This window comes from Macaca thibetana, chromosome 1 (assembly GCF_024542745.1).
Source record: "Macaca thibetana thibetana isolate TM-01 chromosome 1, ASM2454274v1, whole genome shotgun sequence".
Lineage (NCBI taxonomy): Eukaryota > Metazoa > Chordata > Mammalia > Primates > Cercopithecidae > Macaca > Macaca thibetana.
Genome location: NC_065578.1, coordinates 77,618,380 through 77,642,768, shown reverse-complemented (window position 1 = coordinate 77,642,768; position 24,389 = coordinate 77,618,380). Strand labels below are relative to the sequence as shown.

General features: G+C 35.8%; 1 long non-coding RNA gene across 5 annotated transcripts in view; it reads right to left on the bottom strand.

Annotated features, from left to right (window-relative positions):
* The window catches only part of LOC126963415 (uncharacterized), a 90,566-nt gene that overhangs the window by 62,381 nt on the left and 3,796 nt on the right, over positions 1–24,389 (bottom strand). The window lies entirely within an intron of this gene.

Here is a 24,389-nt window from a genome sequence, read left to right as displayed (position 1 = left end):
AGAAGTGCTCTTAAACTGAAGAGAAGATGGTATCTCTCTTAAAAGAGAAGGATGGGAAATAATTATTGCTCAAAACCAACAAGGGAAGCAATAGGGTTTACTATGGGAAGAGCAGAGCAATTTCTTATGCTTTTAGGAACATTACCTCATTACTCCTCATCTCAAGCCTGGGTGGCAGATACTGTTATTGCCCCCATTTCACAGAGAAGGAAACTTAGGCACAGGACAGGTAAATAACCGGCCTGAAGTCACACACTAACAGGTTGAAGAGTTGAGATGCTCAGTCTGACTACAGAGCCCCTGCTCTTGACCATTCTCCTTCCTCTAAGAAAGGAAGGAAAGATGAAGAAAGTATATTTTTCATTTCAGAAACGAACAAGGATAATACTGAAGAAATGCTTTTCTGATGGCCTTGATGTTTTGAGTCAAGAAGGAAACACCATCTGCCCAGCTAAAGGTCAAGGATGAGGCTAGGGATTAAGAAAAAAAGGAGTGGTTTACAAAAGCCTTTTAAGACTGGAAAAGGGACCCTGCTATGGATGAATAAAAGAATTGCTAAGCATCATTGGTGGCCTGAGTGAGTTTGGAACATTTTCACTAGTAATGACACCATCAGCAAGGTTATGCAACTTTCTTGAGCACTTCTCAGAAACCCAGAAGCAGAAATCAAGAAAACAGATCATTGATCTATAGCTGGGGGCCTGGAAAGCGGGTGATACGGACATTCAGTGTCTTAAGGGAATTGAGGATTCTGGTTGAGAATAGTTGAAGCAATTGATCATTGGGTCCAGGCCAAATTGGAAAGGAAGCAAAGCTAATGAATGTCTGTGTGGAGTCAAATCATAAGAATGAAAGACACTTCCTTTTCAGTGTATAAAAACTTTTGAAATTTATTGTATCAATTTTATTTTAAATATTTAATTATATGAAGCAAGAATAAGCTACCTTACGTTTTATTCTTTAGTTGAAAACTACATATATCTACTAATTACTAAGTATACTGATTCAAGAATCAGGAGAGTTAGAACTAGTCCCACATATGTACTAGTGAACTATGCAACCAACTAAGTCACTCAGCCACTTTGTGCTTCAGTTTAAAAAAAAAAAAGAAAGAAAAGAAAGAAAAAGAAAAAGGAAAATTTGATTTAATAATCTAATATTCTATGCTTCATTTCTTCCTTTCATTCCATGATGAAAATAAATTGCTGAAATCGCCAAGCTAGTTTAACATAACTGAAACTTTCTTTCCTGAATGTGTGTTAAATCAAATGTTTTTTAAACCAAAAAGCTGCCCATCCTTCAATATCAGCTTCATAGTTTCAATAGCCAGACAGCAAAATAATGTACAAAATACAACAGAGCCATTAGCTACTCAACACCTCCATCTTCAGGGTCTCAGTAAATCTTAAAATAGGATGATGATCCACATAAGACAATGCTGTCCCAAAGTAGACTAAGTTAGGAATTATGCTGGTACCATGCCAAATGAGTCTTCATTTTTCAATGATTTGATTTCGATTATTTTTCTTTCTTTTAATATTCTCTTCACTCCTTTATGTCATCTGTTTTTCATAATCTAGAACTATAGGCATTTACTAATCAATATTTACCAAATATGTTCTGAATTTTTTAAGTTTGGAATTAATTGATTTCTTAAAGCTAGTGCTCCTTGAGTCCAGAGCTTCCTGGTCCATGCTGGACTCAAAGGAGAAATACATTCTTGGAAGTACATTTAAGGGCCCCTTACCATCCCTCATGGCTATGTGGATGGTGCCTGGTGCTATTGATGGAACATGTGCTCTGCATTAAGAAAATCTGACTCCAAATCTTAGTTTAGTTGTTTGTGAGCTTTGGTGAGACCTGAGACAACTTTTCCTACATGGCAGGGCTTCAGTTTTCTTACTCATTTAAACTAAGAGGAGTTTGCCTCCTTACGGTGTTGTCATAAGAACTAAAATAGGTAATGTCTACTAAATACCAAAAAATAAATATTTGTTCTCTCCCCAATCCTTCAAAAAAGAGACAATCGAATGTTATCTCTATAAGCATGAAGATTTACACACAAGGGGCTGACAGATTTCTTAAAGCGTATGCCGGGAACACAACCACGCAGTTTCCATATACACAGTGCTGCCCCTAGTGGACTGTCTATGGAAGTACTTCACAATTACGCAATGGTTTAAAAAGTTTGAAGCAAAATATTTTCTAATGAGAAAAGAAGCATCTCTATGAAGAAAGGATACTAAATTGATTTATTTAACCAACAAGTGTTTACACAGTACCAGAAACTATACTTAGCATTTAGGATATAAGACATAGTTCTGCTTTCAAAAAGATCTCAAGAAAATTGTTTTAGCATTCTCATTTATACAGGTGCTTCCAGAGTCTCAACTTAAGAACTCAAGTTATATTGACTTTAGGATTCAGATGTGTCTAGAATGCAGTTGTTTGGGAAGATTAAGTGGTCCCAGCAGAAGTCTATTTATATTAGGAAGTCAAGGTGCCTTCTGGAGGGAAAAAACTCATCTGGCGTTTGGACCAAATTGGATCCAGGGACACTGATTAAGGGCTGGGGGAGGTGTGATTATGAATGTATAGTTGAGTTTATCCTCTGTCCCCAAAGCATCAAACTAAAAAGGAGGCTATAGGAAAAGAGCAATTAGTAAGTAGATAGACTATTTCACTGAACTTTCATTGAGATATTTTGAGGGAAAGGTAGCACCATTGAAGTCAACAGTTTTCAGGGGGAAAAAAAAGTCTCTTTAATTCCTCATATAAATGAAGATTCAGCACCTAGTTCAGCTTCTACCACACAGTAAGTGCTCCATAAATACATGTGAATGTGTGAATATTGAATTCCTTCCTTTATGCGTTATCAACTCTAGAAAAAATAAGTAAGACACATCTTTGCAGGACTAATTACAATTAGCACTGCAAAAAAAGAAAGTATATGCCAATAGTTCTAGAATCCAAAGCTAAAAGAAGTGTGTTTATCTGGTGGGGTTACTGTAGATATCAAGAGATGAATTTATAGCTGATCAACAAAAGGTGAGGAGAAGATCAGATGGGCAGAGGGGGCTGCCAGGAAAGGGAAGAACATAAGCAAGAGACTTGAAATTTTTGATCAATTAGGAGACATAACACCTCACAATGGATGCTGAGAATTGAGGCTTCCTTCTTTATTGGTGAAAAAGTGGGAAAAACAGTGGAAATGAAAACTCATTTTTTGATGTTTTCTCCCACTGTTCTGACATAGTTCATGTCCTTCCATTACTATCTATTCTGAATTTTCATGTTCTAAACTTACTAAGAATCATACAGTCCTCTGTAAATATGAATTATGTACAATGAACTAAATCAGTGCCTCAATTCTCTTTTCTTTGGAAAAGGTTTTTTCCCAGAAGGCATCTTTATCCCTCGGGAAAGTAAATACTTACTGAGCCCACTTTGCAGGTTTTCCAGGTAAACCTCTACAAATGGGTAGATCAGAATCACCTGTTTCCTTATACAGTTGGGTCCTGGTAATGCTGTCAAGCACCCTAACTTAAAGACGAAAGAGAATTGGAGGAAAAAGAAGAGAAGGATAGAGAGGAAGAGAGAGAGGGACAGAGAGACAGGGGAAGATGGTGAGAGAAAGATTAAAAAAGAAAATGTCAAAAGGAGAATGAAAAGAGGAGTAAGAAAAAAAAAGAAGGAAGAAAGGACACTGGAGAAGATAGAAGAAGAGATAACAAGTGAAACAGAGACACAGATAGAAAGGTAGAAAAAAGGGAGAGATGGATAAAAGAAGAGAGAAATAGAGAAAGAGAAGATAAGAAGATAGAAGAAAGAGAGGCAGGGAAAAAGAGATATGGGGAAAAGAAAGGGGGAAAAGAAGAAAGAGAAGGAGAGAGGATAAGTGAAGAAAGAGAAAAGGAGAGAAAAAAAGAGTAGAGTTGGCCTGATGAGGACTAGTCGATCCACCTTTGGAATAAATACATAAGTTTTTTTATATGAGATTTGTGTGAGCTATTTTAGTTTAATACAATCTAAATGACTTTGGGATTCATTTGCTAAGAAAATTAAATGCCTATCTAATATTATATACTCATTTTGGTCATTATATTTTAGCAAACTTTAAATCTAAAATCGCATTCTTAATGCTAACATATTTCACTTTTGGTAATGCATGTTAACCTTTCCCTGCCTTATATTTTCTATCTATGCTCTTTTTTTAAGAGAACTACTCCTAGATTTTTATTTGGAAGAATTTCACAGGAAAGATTTTTGTCTGCTATTAATTTTGGCATAGGCTTTTTCTTCTTGTATCTTGTTTTAACAACTCTGTTAAGAAAGTCCACATGCTGACATGGCTGGCCTTTTTTTGTATGTGTGGTTATTCATTATTAACTAATTTCTATCAGCCAACAATTTAAAGAAATAATGGTGAAGTAGCATCTCATTGTAAAACATATAGATTTATTAAACTAGTAAATAAAAACATTCTCCAAAGATAATTAATGTAAAATCTAGGACATTCTGCTGCATTTCACTTAAAATCCACCTCAAAAGTAAAGCACTTCACTTACAAGTATCTATAAACTAAAACTAGAGAATTTGTTAAACATTATAAGCTATTAAAAAGATCCTTAATTCACAGTAACTCCATTCAATTTAATAAAAAAAACTCAGATATTCAGTCCTATTACCAAATAATCATCAATAAAAAAGGATTGCACCAAAAAAATTAATTTTTATGTGTAAGATTTTATAATTTATAATAAATTTTACTAATTTATTATTTAAAATTTTTTATTAATTCAAAGCAATTTGCCTTTCTACTCTATTTCAAAAGAATTTAGGGTTTAAAATGGAAACCCTGGTTAAATATATATATAAGAAAATCTTATTTATATATAAATAAGATTGGTTGTCAATTGGTTGAAAGAATTATATATATACACACACACACATATATATATCACTCTAAGTCTGATTATTTTGCATCAAATTAGTATCTTCTTCAAAAAAACAAAATATAACTCTTGGACTCTAATTTTTAACTTTTGATTTTTTAACATAAAAAATATTTATTGGTGTTATGAAATTCTATCTCAAACAATGGAGAAAATTATGACAACCAAACATCAGCAATGTCAAAGACAACACTGGCAAGCACACAAAGAAATCTTGAAATTCACTTCTCTTTTCTAAGGGTTTTTCCCCCTACCAAAAGACACTGACTGGTTTCCATAATCACTCATATCAACATCATTTAGCCAGCTGGCTATTGCATAATTTTGACTTCTATATTAGAATCTGGTGCCAGTGAATTTCTAGATTACATTATCCTATTTCCCTTTGAAGTATATACGGAAAACAAGTATTTTTCCAAAGATGTCTTCATCTTTTTTATTAATATTTTGCCATAATTTACAAATTTCCAAATGCTTCAGTCTTTATATAATCAAAACTTACAGTGAGACTCCTGGACTGAAACTAGTTCTCATTGAACCCAGGTGATTCCAGAGAAGCTTTCAACAAACCCTTTCAATAGGTCCCTCAAAGAGCTATTGTCATCATGATTCAATACTAATATACTTAGGACTAAAATTTGTGTTAGATGGTAGCTTTAAGTTTAATATTTAGAGGATAAGCCAAATTGTTTTCTAAGGTGACTGCACTTTGTGCGATAGAGTCCTATCAATGTTGTGAGTACGCCTAAGTTAAAGTCAGTAGAGAACACTCCCACCAGCAATGTACCAGGGTTCTAGTTTCTTCATATTCTTGCCAACTCTTGTTATCATCTCTTTTTTATTATAGCCTCTAAAGTGAGTGTGAAATGGCACCTCGTTGTCATTTAAATTTGCATTTCCCTAATGACTAATGATGTGGAGTATCTTTTTGTGGGCTTATTAGCCATTCCACATATATCATCTCTAAAGAAATATCTATTCCAATCCTTTGTCCATTTTTTGAGTTATTTGTCTTTTTGTTATTAAACTGTAAGAGTTGTTTTTATATTCTGTACACAAGTACCTTATCAGATATATGATTTACAAATATTTTCTTCAAATCTGTCAGCTATTTTTTCACTTTCTGTTATTTTTTTACTTTCAAGAGAATTGTTCATTTAATCTAAGTTTCTAATTTATTGGTATAAAGTTGTTCACAATGTCTATGAACTCTGTAGTGATTTCATTTCTTTCATGCCTGGTACTGTCAACGAAAACACACAAATTCTGTAAAATATTTGAAGAGACTCGTTCTGAGCCAAATATTGTTGTAGTAGGTAGCTACTCAGGCATGAGCAGGGAAGGAGAGGGCTTCCACACACACACGCCAGGAGTGTTGGGTGACCATCAGGTGATGGTCAAGTGGTTGTTAACCGTCTCTCTAAAGTAATAATTAGTCACAGCCCACACAAGGGAAAGGCAATCTCCCAATAGATAGGAAAAACCTGAAACTGGTAATCAGCTGCTTCCCTATAAAGATCTCAGGAGTTGGGGGTGTGGGCTCAAGTATGTGCGTTAAGAGGCAAAATGGAAGAGTTTAATTGGTATGTGACCTCCTAGAAACATTTGGTTGATAAGGAAAGAACACCTCACGTGAGCACGCATACCATTCCAGTAAACACACTACGCATGCTCACCTCCCAAGAACTAGCAAGCCACTGTGCATGCAGACAGCCCACCCCAAGGGAAGAATTAGGGGAGAAGGAATGCAAGACCCCTGAAGTATGCCAACATATAAAACCCCAAGTCCAAAGGTCAAACTGCACACTTGGCTTTCAAGTTACCCGCTCAGCCCTCTTCCAAGTGTACTTTCCTTCTTTTGGTTCCTGCTGTAAAGATTTTTAATAAACTTTCACTGCTCTTCTAAAACTACCCTCAGTCTCTCCTTCTGCCGTATGGCCCTCGGTAGAATTCTTTCTTCTGAGGAGGCAAGATTTGATGCTGCTGCAGACCCCTATGGATTCACTCCTGGTAACAATATGAGGATCAATGACCCGTGACACAGCCCCAGGGTGTCCTGAGAACATGTGCCCAAGGTGGTCAGGCTATAGCATGGTTTTATACATTTTGGGGAGACATATGACTTCAATCAATACATGTGAAAGTTACATTGGTTCAGTCTGGAAAGGCAAGAAAACTAAGTGTGTGCTGTCGGGAGGAGTTTCCGGTCATATGTGGAGTCAAAGATTTTCTGACTGGCAATAGGTTGAAAGAGGTAAGTCGTCACCAAAAGACCTAGAATCGATAGAAGGGAGTGTCTAGGTTAAGATACCAGGTTGTGGAGAACAAGATTCTTATTATGTACATGAAGCTTCTGGGTAGCAGGCTTCAGAGAGAATAGATCGTAAATGTTTCTTATCAGATGTAAAAAGGTACCAGACTCTCAGTTAACTCTTTCCAGTATCAGGGAAAAGAACTGGAAAGGGAAGGGGATTCTCTACAGGATGTAGATTTTCCCCACGAGAGACAGCTTTGCAGGGCCATTTCAAAATGTGTCAAAGAAATATATTTGGGGGTAAAATACTTCAATTGCTTTCAGAGCCTGCTGTCATTTTGGTATCTTATTGCCACAAAGAGTCTGCTTTGTCAGTTGTAAGGTCTCTGTACCAAGGGGAGGAGGGTATGTCTGACCAGCACCCTTGACCCCTGCACCCAACTCTGTTTCCCATCATGGCCCAAACTAGATTTTCAGGTTTACTTTGGAATACCCTTTGCCCAGATGGGGGTCCATCAGTCAGTTGGGGGCTTAGAATTTTATTTTTGGTTTACAGTACTGATCATTTGTGGAGGTTTTCCTGATTAGCCTTACTATAAGTTTTCAATTTTAATAATGTTTTCAAAGAAAAAACGTTGGCTTTATTGACTTTATTGGCTATTTGTTATCAATTTTACTGATTTCTGCCTTTATATTTATTATTTCCTTCTTTCTACTTGCTTTGAGGGTAATTGGCTATTCTTCTAGTTTCCAGCGGAGAAAATTAGATCAATGTAAGACCTTTTCTCGTAAGTGTCTTTTATTTATGTTAAAATAGGTAATAGACAAATGAAAATTGTATTTATTCAAGAATGTACACCATGATTATTTGATATACATATACATCATGTAATGATCACCACAATCAAATCGACACATCCATCACCACGCATAGTGGTGAAGAGGACTTAAAATCTGCTCTCTCATCAAATTTAAGTAAATAATACAGATTATTAACTATATTCACCATGCTGTACATTAGATCCCCAAAACTTATTCATCTTGTAACTGGAAGTTTGTACTCCATGACCAATATCTCCTCATTTCCCCCGACTCCTCAGACCCTGGCAATCACTGTTCTACTCTCTGCTTCTATGAGTTTGACTTTTTTAGATTCCACATATGAGTGAAATCACATAGTATTTATCTTTCTGTGTCTGGCTTATTTCACTTAACATAATGTTCTCCAGGTTTATCCAGGTTCCATGTTTTCACAAATGGCAAAATTTCCTTATTTTTTAGAGCTGAATAATATTACCTTTTATAAATATATGTATTATATCACATGTATAATTATATATCACATAATATATATGATATATAATGTAATATTATTATACTGTATATTGTATATTGTATATTATTAATATATACTATTAATATAATATACACTAATATATCATATATTAATAATATAATTATGTTATATATGTTTTATACATATTACATTATATATTACATTATATACTATATATTACGTTATAAATATATAAATATTACTTTTTATGTACATTACATATTTATATATCATATATTACATTATATATAACTATATATTACATTATAAATATTTATAAATATTATTATATTACATAATTATATATACCATATATATCACATTTATAATGTAATGTTATAGATAATGTATATATAAATATATATAAACATTATATATATATCACATTTTCTTTATCCATTCGTCAGTCTTGGCATAACTCTTTTGGATATAACACCAAAAACACAGGCAACAAAAGCAAAAGTAAACAAGCAAGACTACATCAAACTAAAAAGCTTCTGCGCAGCAAAAGAAACAATCAACAGAATAAAAAGGCAGCCTACAGAATGGGAGAACATATTTACAAACTATATATCTGATAAAGTATTGCTATCCAAACTATATAAGAGACACACACAACTCAGCAAAAACAAATGATTTTACAAATGGGGAAAGGACCTGAATAGACGTTTTTTCCAAAGAAAAAAATGCAAATGGCCAGTAGGTATTATATACGAAAAGGTGCTGAACATCACTGATCATCAGGGAAATGCAAATTAAAACCACAATTAGATATTACCTCACACCTGCTGGGAAGGCTATTGTCAAAAATACAATGGCTAACAAGTGTTACTTAGAGTGTAGAGAAAAGGGGAATCCCAGTACACTGTTTGGTGGCAATGTAAATTGGTACAACCATTACTGAAAACAGTATAGAGCTTCCTCAAAAAATTAAAAATAGAACCCCATATGATCCAGCAATCCCACTCTGGGTATACAGTCAATGGAAATAGAATCAGTATCATGAAGGAAGAACGTCTGTTTTTACACAAGAATTTAATGACTAAAATCTCCTAAGTACTACTTTAGCTGCATCCCAAAAATGTTCATGGGTTGTGATTTTATTATCATTGATACAAAATATTTTATAATTTTCTGTGCGATTTCTTCTTTGACCCATGAGTTGTTTAAATGTAAGTTGTTTAACTTTTTGATATCTGGGGCTTTTCTAGATGTAATATTTTGGTAATTTGTAATTTAATTACATTTTGATCAGGGAACAAATTGTGTAAAATTCAATCTTTTCAAATATTTTTATGATTTATTTATGGTCCATCATATGGTCTATCCTTATATACATTTTATGAGCACTTGAAAAGAATACGGATCTTTGGTTGTTGAGTGCAGTGCTATATAATCGACAATTAAGTTAAAAAAAAAACTAAGAAAGAGAACACTGTACTACTGGAGAAATTGCAATGATTAATTACATCATAAAGGATCTGAAGGATGCACAGGTGGTGATTACCATTACCTCCCTATTCAGCTCACCTAATTTTGCCTGTACAGAAGAGATATGGATCTGGGAAAATGGCAGTGGATTTTCACAAAATTAAGTTAGCAGTGATTCCAAACCCAACTGCTGTTCCAGATATTGTGTCATTACTGAAGCAGATCAGCACATTCTCTTGTATTCAGCTACTGATCTACAAATATTTTTATCCCTATACTTGCTAGTGAAGACCATTAGAGGTTTTCTTCCAATTGGCAGGGCTATCAATACACTTTTACACCCTACCTTAGAAGCAACACAGTTGGAAAACTGGTTAATGGGAGATACGGAGGGTCTGAAAAAAAGATATCTCCAAATGGGCACAGAATGTGCAAATATTTGTGTACCCTGTGAATGTTCACCAAAGAGCAGCCTCAGCAGAGGAGAATCTTAGTATTTAGATGAGCAGGATGACCCATCATGTGGTCTCAGGCAATTTCTTTCCCCATTCGGCATATGAACAAAGGAATGAAGATTTCACATGAACTCAATATGGACTTGAACTTGCCGAAGCCTATTTAGCTATAACAACTGCAGAAAATGCCAAGCTTGCCAACAGCAGAGACAAACACTGAGTTCCCAGTACATCACCACTCCTTGGGGGAACCAGCCAGCCACCTGGTGGCAGGTTGATTACCTTTGGACCAATTCTATCAAGGAAAGGTCAGAACTTCGTTCTCACTGGAATCGTTTCTCTGAATACGAATTTACCTTTCCAGCCCTCAATGATTTTGCCAATCCATGGACTTACGGAATACTTTATTTACCATCATTATATTCCACACTGCATTGTTTCTGATCAGGGAACTCATTTCACAGTAAATGAAGTATGCTAATAGGCTCATGCTCATAGAATTCAACATTCCTACCCTTTTCCCCATCACTCTGAAACTGCTAGCCTGATAGAGCTGTGGGATGGTCTTTTGAAGACTTAGTTATTGTGGAAACTAGATGGCAGCACTTAGTGTCTCTAGAGTGACATCATTCAGAATGCAGTATTTTCTCTGAATCAGTAACCACTGTATGGTTCTGTTTCTCCTATAGCCATGATTCACAAATCCAAAAATCAAGGGACAGAAATGGAAATAACTTTTCTCACTATTATCTCTATGATCCATTCGCAAAAATGTTTTTTATTTCTGCATCTTTGCTAGTTTAGAGATCTGAGTTCTCAAAAGAGAAGCACTTCTACCAAGTGACACATCAATGATACCGTTAATGTGGGAGCTGAAACTGCCTCCTGACATCTCTGGGTTCCTCATGCCAGTAAACTAACAGAATGGAGGTAGTTAGAGTGACTTATCCTGGTTTTGCTACTGCACAATGGGAGCAGGAAGGAGCAAAATGGAGAAATTCCTTTGGGGTACATCTTAGTAGTTCCACATCCTGTAATTAAAGTCAGTAGAAAACTATAACTCAATGCAGGCAAGGCTACTAATGCCCAGACCTTTCCATTATAAAGATTTGAGTCACTTCAACAAATAAAGAACTTAGACAGCTAAAGTTTATCAACCATTTTTCTTCCCACTTTTCCCCTTTTTCACTTCCCTAATACTGAACATAAGACATGTTAACAGAGATTAATTTTAGTATTTAATACAGAGGATATCAAGGTAGAAGTACAACTCAGATATAAGAGGAGTGAACATCATCCAAAGACGGATAAAGTTGGACTTTGTATTTACTCTGCTAGGGAAAAGATTAGCATGTGTTTAGTTGTATGAGGAATGACTGCATTATGGTAACTGGAAGAATGATTTTACTATTGAATTTTTTTGAATGTTAACCATGGTGAAAAGGGGTTTGTATAAATAGCAATTTAATAAGACGTGGACTGCACTGGATTGTGCTCTTATCAATTTGGTTAAACTGTAAATTTCATTTCCCGGATTTATCTTGCAGTATGGTATGAGAAAGGGAACTTGTATAAGAATTGCAAGGTAAAAATGAAGTAGGAACCATTACTTTTAGAAGTTCTTTATGCTCAACACAGTGAGGGATGGATGCAGAGGTGCCCAGTTTATAATTCACCCTTATCTGCTCCTTATCCAGTTTGTCTTCCAAACTATTGGCCCCAATAGCAGTCCCAAGCCTAACACCACAGTCTTGGCTGTAGATCTACAGAGACAATCAATGGGCCTCTCCACAAGCTCCCACTTTGAGATCCCACCTTGACAGATAGATATAGGAGATCTTTCAGATTCTCCTTCAGGCTCCGACTTCTCTACCCACTCCAATGCTTCAGAAGGACTAAATGTGTGTAAGTTCTATTCCTAAAATAAATTTCTTATTCCCATAATATTCATAGTGGTTTGACTTCCCTGATAAATTCTGACTATGCCCTAACTAATTCTGTTTTAAACTACATCTATTTATATTGGGTGGGAAAGCGACATGCCTTTGTGTTGCTATAAACTAATTATTTCAGCTTTGTGCTCCATAGCATATTTTAAAACATTTTAAGACTCATATTTATAAGTTACTACATTTACCACCACTCCCACAAGAAAACATCTCCTCAATTCACAATCAATTCAGCAGAGAGAACGTTTTTTTGCCCAGTGCCACAGGTCACTGAATGATTCATGTCTAGAATGCCTTATGAGGTAAGTATGGAAGTGCTGTTTGATTGACCTGTCATTAAAATTCTGTATTCGGGGGATTAGGTTGATTCACTTGGTTTAAATCTACATTTATCAACTCCAATTAGGTGCTTCTCTGAAGGTGTCCCTCTTAAAAGTTTAGAAGTCAATTAACCTTAAGACAGGGATAAATTTTATGAGCCATATTTTAAGTACCAAAGCCACTATCACCTGAAGAATGAGATAACTGTAATAAATTTATTACATCTGATACTTGACATTTTCAAGCACTAAAATCCAAACTCATTTTTGAAGGTCCCTAAATTATCTTATATCAAGTCGGTAACAGGTTTTACGACTTGGAATAAATACTCATTAGTTGTTAGAGTGCTTATCTGGTTTTGTCTCATTTATTTAAAAATAGTCATGAACCCGAAACCATAAATATTAATAGCTGAAACCGCTGATACACAATTTATGTTTAAAACAAATAGCTCTTACATGAGTAATAGAAGTTTTTGTGTCCCCAAAACTCAATATGTTAAAAGTTTCTTTCTCTTCTTGAGACTTTTAGCAACCATGTGACTTTAGGGAAGTTAAGGTAAGGAAAAAATCGACTTATTTTTTTTCCTTTTGGCATTCAAGAAATTGAGAAACAATGCAGCTAAAAGGTGTGGGTGGACAGAAGGTGCCATCTGCTCACCTACAGACAAGTTGGATTGACTGAAGGGACAATACTTTTCCATTAAAAGCAGACCCAGGTACAACCTCAGTGTGACTAGGGTAAAGTTGTCAGACTTCCCCTAAAAAGGGGAAGAAGTGAGAGGGAAATATGGAGAAGAGGGTCATGGAGAAGCTGAGTTCAGTGGGCATCATTTGAAATACGAGGACGTATTTCCAGGATACAAGATAATTTCCTGGATCGCATTATAGACTAACTCAAAATAGAGGCAAGAAAAGAGGTTATAGTCTTGAAGGTCAAAAGGAAAACATGGTAAAGTGAAAAGTGTGATAGATTAAAGTGATTTGGGATTTTGTCTTCAAACAAAGATTTTGTCCTTCTCATCTGAAGAGTGGAGAAGAAAGAGTCAAGCATGGATATTTCAGGAAGCCATTCTGGAATGGCCTGAATTGGTCAGAAGGGAAAGAAATTCTTCAACCTGGTTGTTAATTATTTTTGCCTGTGCTCATATTCAAATTTGAGGAGGCTTTTCTGGTTCTAAGCTATACCACAGATCCATCTTGGCTCACAAACAGTTCTAACCTGGAATTTTAGTGTGTTTCATTTAGTGTGCATCTGTTTGCCATTTGCCATAACTCTGACTGAATTTCATTAGATGGTTAAGGAACTGGTTAGCAGAAATTTTTTAGGGTCCCTGCAGTTGTCAGGGCCAATGTGAAGTAAGTGTAAGTAAGTGTTGTAAGGTCACCACCCTCAAGAATATAGGAAGAATCTGCTCAGGGCTTTCTCTTCTATCTCGGTTTCAGTTCAAAGCAGAAGTTGTTACACTGTTCACACAGAAAACATTCAACACAAGAGGTGACTGATCAGAGAATGACCACAAAAAAATGAGATTCAGCCTCAAAAGCACTGCCCATCAAAATGACATAGGTTACTCCAAGACGTAAACACTAGCAACTTATAGCCAGGCACAGTGGTGTGCGCCTGTAGCCCCAGTTACTCAGGAGTCTAAGATGGAAGGATCTCTTGAGCCCAGGAGTTCAAGTCCAACCTGGGGGACATAGCAAAAACCAGTCTCAAAAAAATATATTTTTTAATAAAAATAAATAAAACTAGCAACTTCTATATAAATTTTTAGTATTACATTTCTGGAGGGATTGCAGAGATTAATTACATCACAAGTGACTTGAATGATGCACAGGTAGCAATTTAGTAATTTCTATCACATCCCCATTCAACCTGTACAGAAGATAGATGAGTCTTGGAAGATGACAATGGATTTTCATCAACTTAAAAAGCTAGGTTTCCAAATCTAACTACTATTCCAGATATTATTTCTGTACTGAAACAAATCAGCATGTCCTATTGACTTCTATTTCCTCTGTGCCATCAGTAGATGAGATTATCTACTGACTTGAAGGGAGAAAGTTATGAAGTATTAAGTACAGGTGAGAAAGTATGAGATATAAGTAGTGGGCATTTGTTCCACTTTAGGGTTTGGATGCAGAAAGTTGCTAAATATGTTTGCTCTCATCCTAACCCTAAGAACAAATAATAATCTATAAAATTGTAGCTTTCCTTTCTGGCTTTTTGTCTCATCCCACAGCTGAAGATACAAAGAAACCTAAAAGGACTAAATAAGAAAATAAATACCCCTCTTTAGGAGAAAAAACACCTAAAGTTGTTTCATCCCTCGCTGAGAGGCAGGAAAAGGAGAAATATGCCATAGATCTCAAGAAATAAGGAAAAAATCACAATGCTGGTTCACAGTGAACCAACCCTCCTAGGCTAGAATGTGACTTGCTTTGGTCAAGGCCAAGTTAGAAGTGTTATGCCGCAGAATCTTGAAGAGTGCTTGCACAATGGGGCTTATCCTTTTAAAACCTTCTGTATTGAAGCCCAGCTACCATTAAACAAGATTGAGAGGCCATATTGAGGAGGCCTGGAAGATGAAACATCATGTGAATATAAAGGCCATACAGAGAGAAATATGAAGGCCCCAGAAATAGGAGAGAGGCTGGCTATTTGGAAATTTCCAACCCAGCCCAGCTACCAGGTGAATTAAGCCACATAAGTGATCTCAATCAATATAGTGTGGAGCATAACTGCCTCATCTACCAGAAGCATGACGAATATGTATGTTAAGCCACTGTTTGGGGAGAGTTTGTTACACAGCAATAGATAACTGATAGACCAGCTGAACTTTTAACAAACTTAATTGCACATACAGCATGCATGATAAATTAGAATCACAAGAAGGCTAACTACAGAACAAGTCTGAATCCAGCTACACACTTTATTCCAAGGACATTCACCAAGTGCATAGAAGTGATATGCTGGTGGCTAGAGGCACCAGCTAAAGGCAAGAGATAAAGGAGTTCTCTCTGAAGTACTTGTTTCCGGGCTAAAGAGCAACAGCAGGGCAGGAAGCCTGAGATGTAACTATGATGAAGTGTGAACTTTCACCGAATGTGAGGCAGTGACTAGCTGAGGTTTTTCAGGGCAGAAGAGCTATCTTAAAAAAGAAGAAAAAGTCTAACATCAATGACTTAAGATTCTGTAGAAAGAAGCTAGGATAATAAGAGTAAAGTAAACCCAGAATATGGCAAAGTAAGAAAATAATAAAGATAAGGGCAGAGGTGAACAAAATAGAAGACAAAAGAGAAAAAACTTAACAAAGTCATATATTGGGTCTTTGAAATAATGAACAGAATTGATAAAGCCCAAGTTATTCTAATTTAGAAGTAGGAGATACTGAGAGAAAAAGAAATAGAAAAAGAGGCTAATACATTCTGCCACTATGAACAAGTGGTTATCACAGCAAATCTTACATACATTAAAACAATAATGGGAGAATATTATAAGCAACTTTATGCCAGAAAGTTTATTGGCATATAGCACTATTTTTCCTCAAGGATCTAGTGTCTGTTGATGTTTTGTTTGGTTTTGTTTTATGGGCTTGTGAACAAGAGGGTATTAGCTATTATTCTGTCCAGAATTGTGTAATGAGAATGGATTGAAGGTCAGGCTCTAGTCAGTCAGTCCCAGTGAGTTAAAGGAGGACAGATAAAAGCAACGAGGGTAGAGAGCCCTAGGCACACAAAATCACTGCTGATACTCTCCTTTGCTGCCATTCCACCAGGCAGAGATTTCTGACTAGTTTCACCCTTAAGTACTTAGGAAGAAGCACCATTGGCAGAAGGCAGCCCTCCCATGCTGCAACTCCATCGTCACTGGGCCATTGGAAGGGGAAGAAATGGAAGTATGAACGTCCAACAACAACTTGGCTTCACTCCAGCTACTTTCAGCCACCTCACCCCAGCAGAGCTTTTGTGCTATTCTCTTATTACCGGTAGGCTGCTGCCAACAATCTCTCTGATGAAGAAGTGGGTACTGATTGTCCAAGGAAATGTGGAAGAGGCATGAGCAGAGCTTCAAAACTTCCCTCCCTCCTCTCACTGCCTCTTGCAGCTTACCACCTGAGACTGCAGTTCAAGATAGCCTTTGCCCCACCCCCTTACTTCACAGTTTATTCAGTTGGATTTCTCCATCTTGACAGGAACCAAAAACATTTTTAATTCTTTCTGGAAGCCTTGTGGTTTACATCGATATTATTCTTGACCATCATCCAATATTTAATTCCCTCTTGTCAGCTCTCCTCCCACAGTCTCATTCCCATTTTGCTTTGGGCTTCTTTCCTCTAAACCAGTCATACTGCTCCCTTCCTCTAAAGCCTATTTACTGTGTCTTAGAGAACCTCCTCGCCACATAAAAATATCTCTATTACATCCTCCATCTCTCCCAACTCCTTGCCTTAACTGACTCCTGGGTGCATCCCAAGTACACAGCCTCCACCACAGCCCACTCAGGGACTGATGTCCGTTCTCCCATATATATCGGGCTCAGATTGTGCATCTCTTATTCCTCGTCACTCTTGCTGACCAGCCTCCAGTCACCTCTCCCTGAGTATTCAAAGACTTTGGCAAACAACACAATCTTTCCACCCACCTAATGCTATCATCCTCTGTGACTTCAGCATTGTGTGGACAGCCCATTTATTACACTGTCCTTGAAACACTTCCTCTCCTCAATTCCGATGCCTTCAACTCCACGCCATCTCAGCTATTATTTCAGTTTAAACAGCAACAAAAAAAAAGTTCATTAACTAAGTGCTTACTATTTGCCTGGAAATACACTTAGTATTTTATATGACTGCCATATATAACCCTGACAGCATTATTTTACTATGAATTAGGTACTATCGTTGATTATATTCATTTTCCAAATGAGAAAACTGGAATTTTGAGAGTTTAGGTAACTTGTCCAAGATCAGTCACACAGTTCACAATTAAAAGAGCCAAGGTTCTGGAAGATTCAATCAGGAGGGGAAGAAAGAACACTTCAAAAATATATGAAGTTTTTATATTATCTACACTCTTCTCTCTTCCCTATGGCACTAAAGAAAAAGGTCAAGAATTGATGCACCAATAACAGAATCTTCTGTATCAAAAGCAGCTGGATAAGTTGTTAAGCTGGCAAGAGAAGTGAATCATTTTTTAAAATTATGAAAGATAAATCAATCTGTTTTAATCTTTGTTAGAAAAGAAAGATATTTTGCTAGACATTCCTGGTGCTGACACAATTATTACCGAATATTTATGAAAGTTGAGTGAAATTGATCCCAAGATAGTTAAAAACAACCTAACTAATATGCTGAAAAAGAAAATAAATATCTTGCAAATCCTGATTCATGAGAGGAATCTAAAATGCCTTACTCTTACTCTTATCTTTATCAAAAATAATGATGTCTAATATTCTATGAATTTGATCTTTTATTAGTTGTCAAGCATTATTTAATGACCATGTCTACATAATATTTATACCTACAGATATGAAGAAATAGAACAAGGAAATCATTAGTATGATTTTATAGTATGTATTTTATGTATATGTGTATATATAGTAAAATATAGATATATTTTATATATGTGTATATCTAAAATCTCCACTCTGTTCTAGAAAACTGACTAATACACGCACCACACATCATATATGTTTCTTAAGCTGGATGGTAAGTACATGGATGTTGGTTTTACCGTTATTCTTTGTATATTATTATTTCTACATATTAAATATGTATTAAAACCAATTGATTTTAAAGAGCAATACAGGTTTGGCTCTTGTCTCCCAACGGCTTTCCCTGATTCTCAAGCCCCTGAGATGAAATAACATGCTGTAGTCCCCCATGCTGCTGAGTGGGCAAGAGCCCACTGCAGAACCATCAAGCGAGCAGCACCTAGGGATAAATTTGGGGGCAGAAAGTAGCAAGCCTCTGTTCAGCGTGGGACCTAAGGCTTGTTTTCCAACACAGTCCATGGAAAGCCCTATCTTTGTGGGTAATGAAGTGATGCTTTGATAGTCAACCTTATCAAATCAGTTCTCAAAGACACAATTTCACAAAGAATAAGCAGATCAAATCCCACTATTGTGACTACATAAAAATGTTTACAGAGAAGTATTCACAGGGTTTTTAAAAAATACGTTGTTCATTTATTCTGAATCTTATATTGATAGATAATGCCAGAAGACTTCAGCATAGCAGATAAAATACAGCAAATCCCAACCAGCATAGATTTTAGTGACAAACGGTCCATTCCATGGACATAGATGACTTCATCGGGTAATTACATTTTTGTTTTCCTAAGTGTTTACATTTCTTTACTGTAACACTTTCAGATTAGAGATTTTAAAGGCTTTTAAATGGTGTAAGGTGCCACCTGGGAGAGTTATTACACAGCACTTCCATGGCATAGAATACTATTTGGTGTAGAAGACGGAGGCTAGTTAGCTGCAGCAGAATGAACATTTTCTTTAAGAACAGTAGTAAAGAACAGTTCGAGGCAGAAGATTGCCTCTGTGTTAATGTGGTGTGCATGTTCCTCCCTTCCTGCTCCCTCCCCAACTCTCATTCACTGTCTTAGTCTTAATAGCTTATCCCTCCAAAATAGTCCATAAGGTAGCAAAATCATAATACATGTAACTGGATCTGATTTTTAAAATTTCCTTACTGGGAATAGCTATCGTCAAATCACTCTTAAGCATACAGTAATGTCAGTTAGAATCCTACCTGATTATCCGTTTAGTAATAATATTGTTAGTTTTGTAGCCTGAGGCAAGTTCTACACCTCTCAAGTAAAAAGATGTCATAATTTTCTAGATAATTTAGACCAAAATCTGTTTGGCTTGAATTAAGCAAGTACGTCTTATGAAAATAGAATAAGGCTTCAATTAATTACCCAGGTAATTACTAATCTGTACTTACTGTTTTTAATCATTAACCCGTTAACTTTCAGAAGTTCTTGCCTATTTAGCCAATTCACTTTTAAAGCTTCCATGTTCTAGAAGCTGAATAAAAAATGAGGGTAGATTGTTATAAAAGTCATTGGTTTGACTTTTTCTAACCTGGAAACATAGTTCTGTATAACTAAGACAAATGGAGTTTGTATTTTATTGGCTTGCTAACAGTACTACTGAGTCTTTTTAGATGTTGATCCTAGGCATGGAATACTATTCATAAGTATCTAGTCTGCTAATTTAGACAATTTATCTGGACCTGTTTCTATGGGCCAGCCTAAAAATAACCTCAAGTCTAAAGAGAAATATTTTATCTTTTCCTCCATTTTCTCTAAATGTCCTCAAAGTTATTGAGCACGTGCAGTTTACTAACTAGAATCTAATAAGTACATAGGTATCTACAGAGAGAAACAATGTGTATTGAATTTGAATATAAATAACAGCTCAAGAGAGGAAGAATGGGCATGTAAGATTGGTCATTCATCTGACTTCTGCCAATTCCAAACAGCTTCTTGTTCAATTACTGTGTTGAAATGAAACAAGTGCCAATGAGTTCTTAGGCCTGGGGCAACAAAAATCTAAGATAATTTTAGTCAAATTCATTATAACATACAGGCTATTAAAAGTGATAGTGACAACCAAAAATGCCAAGTCATTAATCTACTCTCTGTTTATGAGCCATAACAGGATTTTTCATCAGATAACATGAACAGTAATTTCTTTCAAAAATTCAAAACAAATATTTTCAGTGCCATTTGACAACTAAAGCATCTAACTTCCAGCAGACCACCCATAGTCACCCAAGTCACTGTAACTGAACTATCCGTGGTACATGCCTTAAAAGTACATTGATTCCATGGCATATGACATATTGAACTTTCAAAGCAAAGCAATTCCCAATGAATGCCATAAAATGAGTGCACTTAAGTCTCACATTCTTGCAAAATGTTGCCACCTTAATTTAAATGTTATAATACTGAAATAAATATAAACTAATGTCGTCCATTAGAGGAGTCCCATCACCTAACATACTTTGATCATTCTATTCTATATTAAACTTTGGAAGACTATTCTCAACACATAAAAATATGTCATTTTTTGATGATACACTTGTTATGGGCACTATGTCCAAAAGTTCTTCAGTCACATCTAAATTTTTATCAATACCAAGATAATACAGATTATAGTGTGGTATTATTTATATCAGTGTTCTCTTCAGCTACAATTAAAAGGACTCTATAAGTGCTCCTATGCATACCTGCAACATACCAAGAAACGGTATTTCTAAAGAGGCTTCTCTGTGTAGGTGCTTGCCTCTGTTAAGACCGTTTCTGCTGCACTCAGTAGTTAATCTTATAAATTCACCATCTGCAAATGTTTTGATGCTTGGTCAATTTTTTCAATTAACCCATAATTACATTTTACAGCATCTGTACCTACATTCCAAAGCAAGCCCTACTGAAATTTTAGTTTCTTTATCCGAGCATCAGGTTTTTCTTTTTTATGAATTATCTTATATCAGGCATAGTCCTAGGATGGTTTGTTTCCTAATGGTCTTCTTAAGTTGTATTCTTTCAAAACAGATATGCTTTCAATATTAAAGGCATGGAATATTTTTCTCTTACATGCACACACACAAAATATTCCGTCTTGCTCTCTCCCAATTTTCTTGCCTGTGTAGCCTTCTTGGTCTTTTATTGTGCCACTGTGGCTGTAGACCAGGATACAGGAAATATTTCACTTCTGTCTTAGTAAATGGTGACCCATACTCAGTCTCAGTGTAAAGGACATTACATGAAGAGGCAGAGTCTGGAGTAATTCCAGGATTCACCTCCCGTCAATAATTGTGACCCAAAAATGTGAGTCCATTACTGTCAAACAGCCTGATGTTTTAAGAGATGCCAGAAATACACACTTGAGGTTAAAAAACTCACACACAATTTTTAACATCGGCAAATAATTCAATTTTTCCTAACACTGTACAGCTCAAACACATTGCTGGCCAGGCATATTCTACAGTGGATCTACCTGAGACTCCAGAAGACACTTTGGTGTTTCAGTTGTTGACATGACCTTACCAAATGCAAAAGTAATTTAAGATACATAAACTTGAGCAATTCCCAAGAAAACATAGGACTCTAGTGGCAGGTAATTAAATTCTGGGTTCCTAAGCTCTGCAGAAAAGTACCTGCACTGCTGATTAAATGACAAAACAACAGACATCTGGCCCATTGTCATGCAAGCTCATTCTGGACAGTATTTAAATGGAAAGATAAAGGAAAAAGCTGTTACCATTTTCCCTTCAATCTTTATGCATGGTGAATGGAAAGATAAATTTAAAAATTTAAGTTACCTTTCTCCCTTCAATCATTACACACAGTAAAGACTACCATTTTTGCCGTTTTATTAATCTTTTTCTGTTTTATAAAATCTGAAAGTGTGTCATTTTGTGCCATTTTGTGGCTTTCCAATAGTAAAAGTACTAGAATATCTGCAATGTCAGGTAAAAACAAAGAAATATCCTCCTACCCAAAGGAGATAAAGAAGATGATTAACTCGCATTTAAATTTAATAATTTAGGGCCAGGCATGTGGCTCACGTCTGTAATCTCCCCACTTCAGGAGGCCAAGAGGGCAGATCACTTGAGGTCAGGAACTCAAGACCAGCCTGGCCAACATGGCGAAACCCCGTCTCTACTAAAAATACAAAAATTAGCTGGGCATGGTAGCAAGCATCTGTAATCCCAGCTACTCAGGAGGCTGAGGCAGGAGAATCATTTGAACCCTGGAGGTGGAGGTTGCAGTGAGCTGAAATCACGCCACTGCACTCCAGCCTGGCGACAGAGTGACTCCGCTTCAAAAAAAAAAAAAAAGTAATAATTTAGTCACGAAGCTAAAAACAAGTTCTATCCTATCTGAGAAAGCAGCAGAATGAAATAATTTCCGAAAAACTTCCTGGTGATTAATTATCTACTTTTACATGGTTTTGCAGAATAACTACCCTTTTAGGAGTTAATTAACAGTTATTTAATGAAAAAATTATGTTAGCAATTTCAGTTCTAACTTCATAATGATTAATAAAATGTATTTATCAATGTTGTTTTTTTAGTTTTTAATTATTTTTGGTCTTATAACATATTTCTATCACCCATTTTACCAAATTAACCATTTTGATTCAATGAAAAAATACAAGGTACAAGTCACAGATGGACTACATTTGGGAAATTTATAGACACTGATGAAAATATTAAAAACCTCTTAACATTGTTTTATAGGTTAAGACCCTTCATAAGTTTTTAAAGCTCTTAATTGACTTGCTATCATGGGTCAGACAGACTCAACAAAGTGTGTAAAATTAGTGGTAGTGCATGCAAATAATGTTTTAAAGATGGGGCCAAGGAAGTACAATAATTCAACCAATTTATTCATTGTTATATTACAGCGTTAATACTTATTCATCTCACAAATGTTAGTTTGGCACCTGCTATGTGTCTGCTAAGCCCGCTATACTAGGCGCTGGGGATAAAATTATGAACAAACACCCAGAGAGATTATGTAATTACTACTTACTGAGTGTTGTATCATATATAATACTATTATAAGAAGATACGTTCATTTGAATTGCAAAACTGAAGCATAGCCTACTATAAATATCCTTGCACCCTTTCTACATTTTCTACTTAAACATCTGGAAGTTTCAAATATGTAGGAATAATACCTGTTAATAGCATTATGCACATATTAGAGGTAATTGCACATGATTATATCAAGTATTTGAAAGCCTTGGGGGTTCATTATTTAATTAAGTGGTTCCAGAGTCAGCCAGCATATTATTAACCAGCTTCTCTACTCTGCCTCATGCAAAATACTTGTGTACAGAAAATAAGCACTAAACTTGAAACATCCCTATGAAGAATTTTATTTTCATTAAAAATATATATCTGTATATATATAAACAAACATGCACACACACACACACACACACCTTGCATATGTATGTCCTAAATGTACACTGAAGAACCCTAGAAAATTATCAACACAGTAGCAAAATCTCCATTAGTGCAACTAGTTCCCACTAAAATAAGCCAGATTTTCTCGAAGAAATTGCTCATTTCAAGTTCTGAGGCAAGAAATGTACAAGAAGCACATGGACTATCTTGACATATCAGACAGTAAGCTACCAACATGAATCAAGGGCCAAATTGAAGATGGGATAGTTTGAGGTTCAGCAAAAAAAAGGAATTGCAGTGGGTTCTAACTTATCAAATATGTCTAAATCCACAAGTCCATAATAGTATTTTTTTAATTTATAAGATGATAGTGAACCAATTTATTTTCTTGAATAATGACTAAAGGGGGAAGGGGGATGAAGCCTTGATAAGAGAGCCTTTCTTATATAAATTGAAATACTGAGCAACCAAATGGTTGAGGAGGGGAAGGATTTATTTATAAAATTATTTCAGTTACGAGATGAAAATGAAATTATAGAATATCTCCATCTGAATTCATAAATTAAGGCATCAACAGCTGCTAACATCAAAGAAAATCAAAAGTAGACATGATACAGCTCCTGATAAAAATAAAAATAAACCAGGACCACCTATAGTCTTGCCAAAGTATTGGATCTCAGTTTGATCATTTCTCTGTATCCAGCTGCCAATTTGCAGGAAATACAGGGAACAAAGGAACAAGCTGA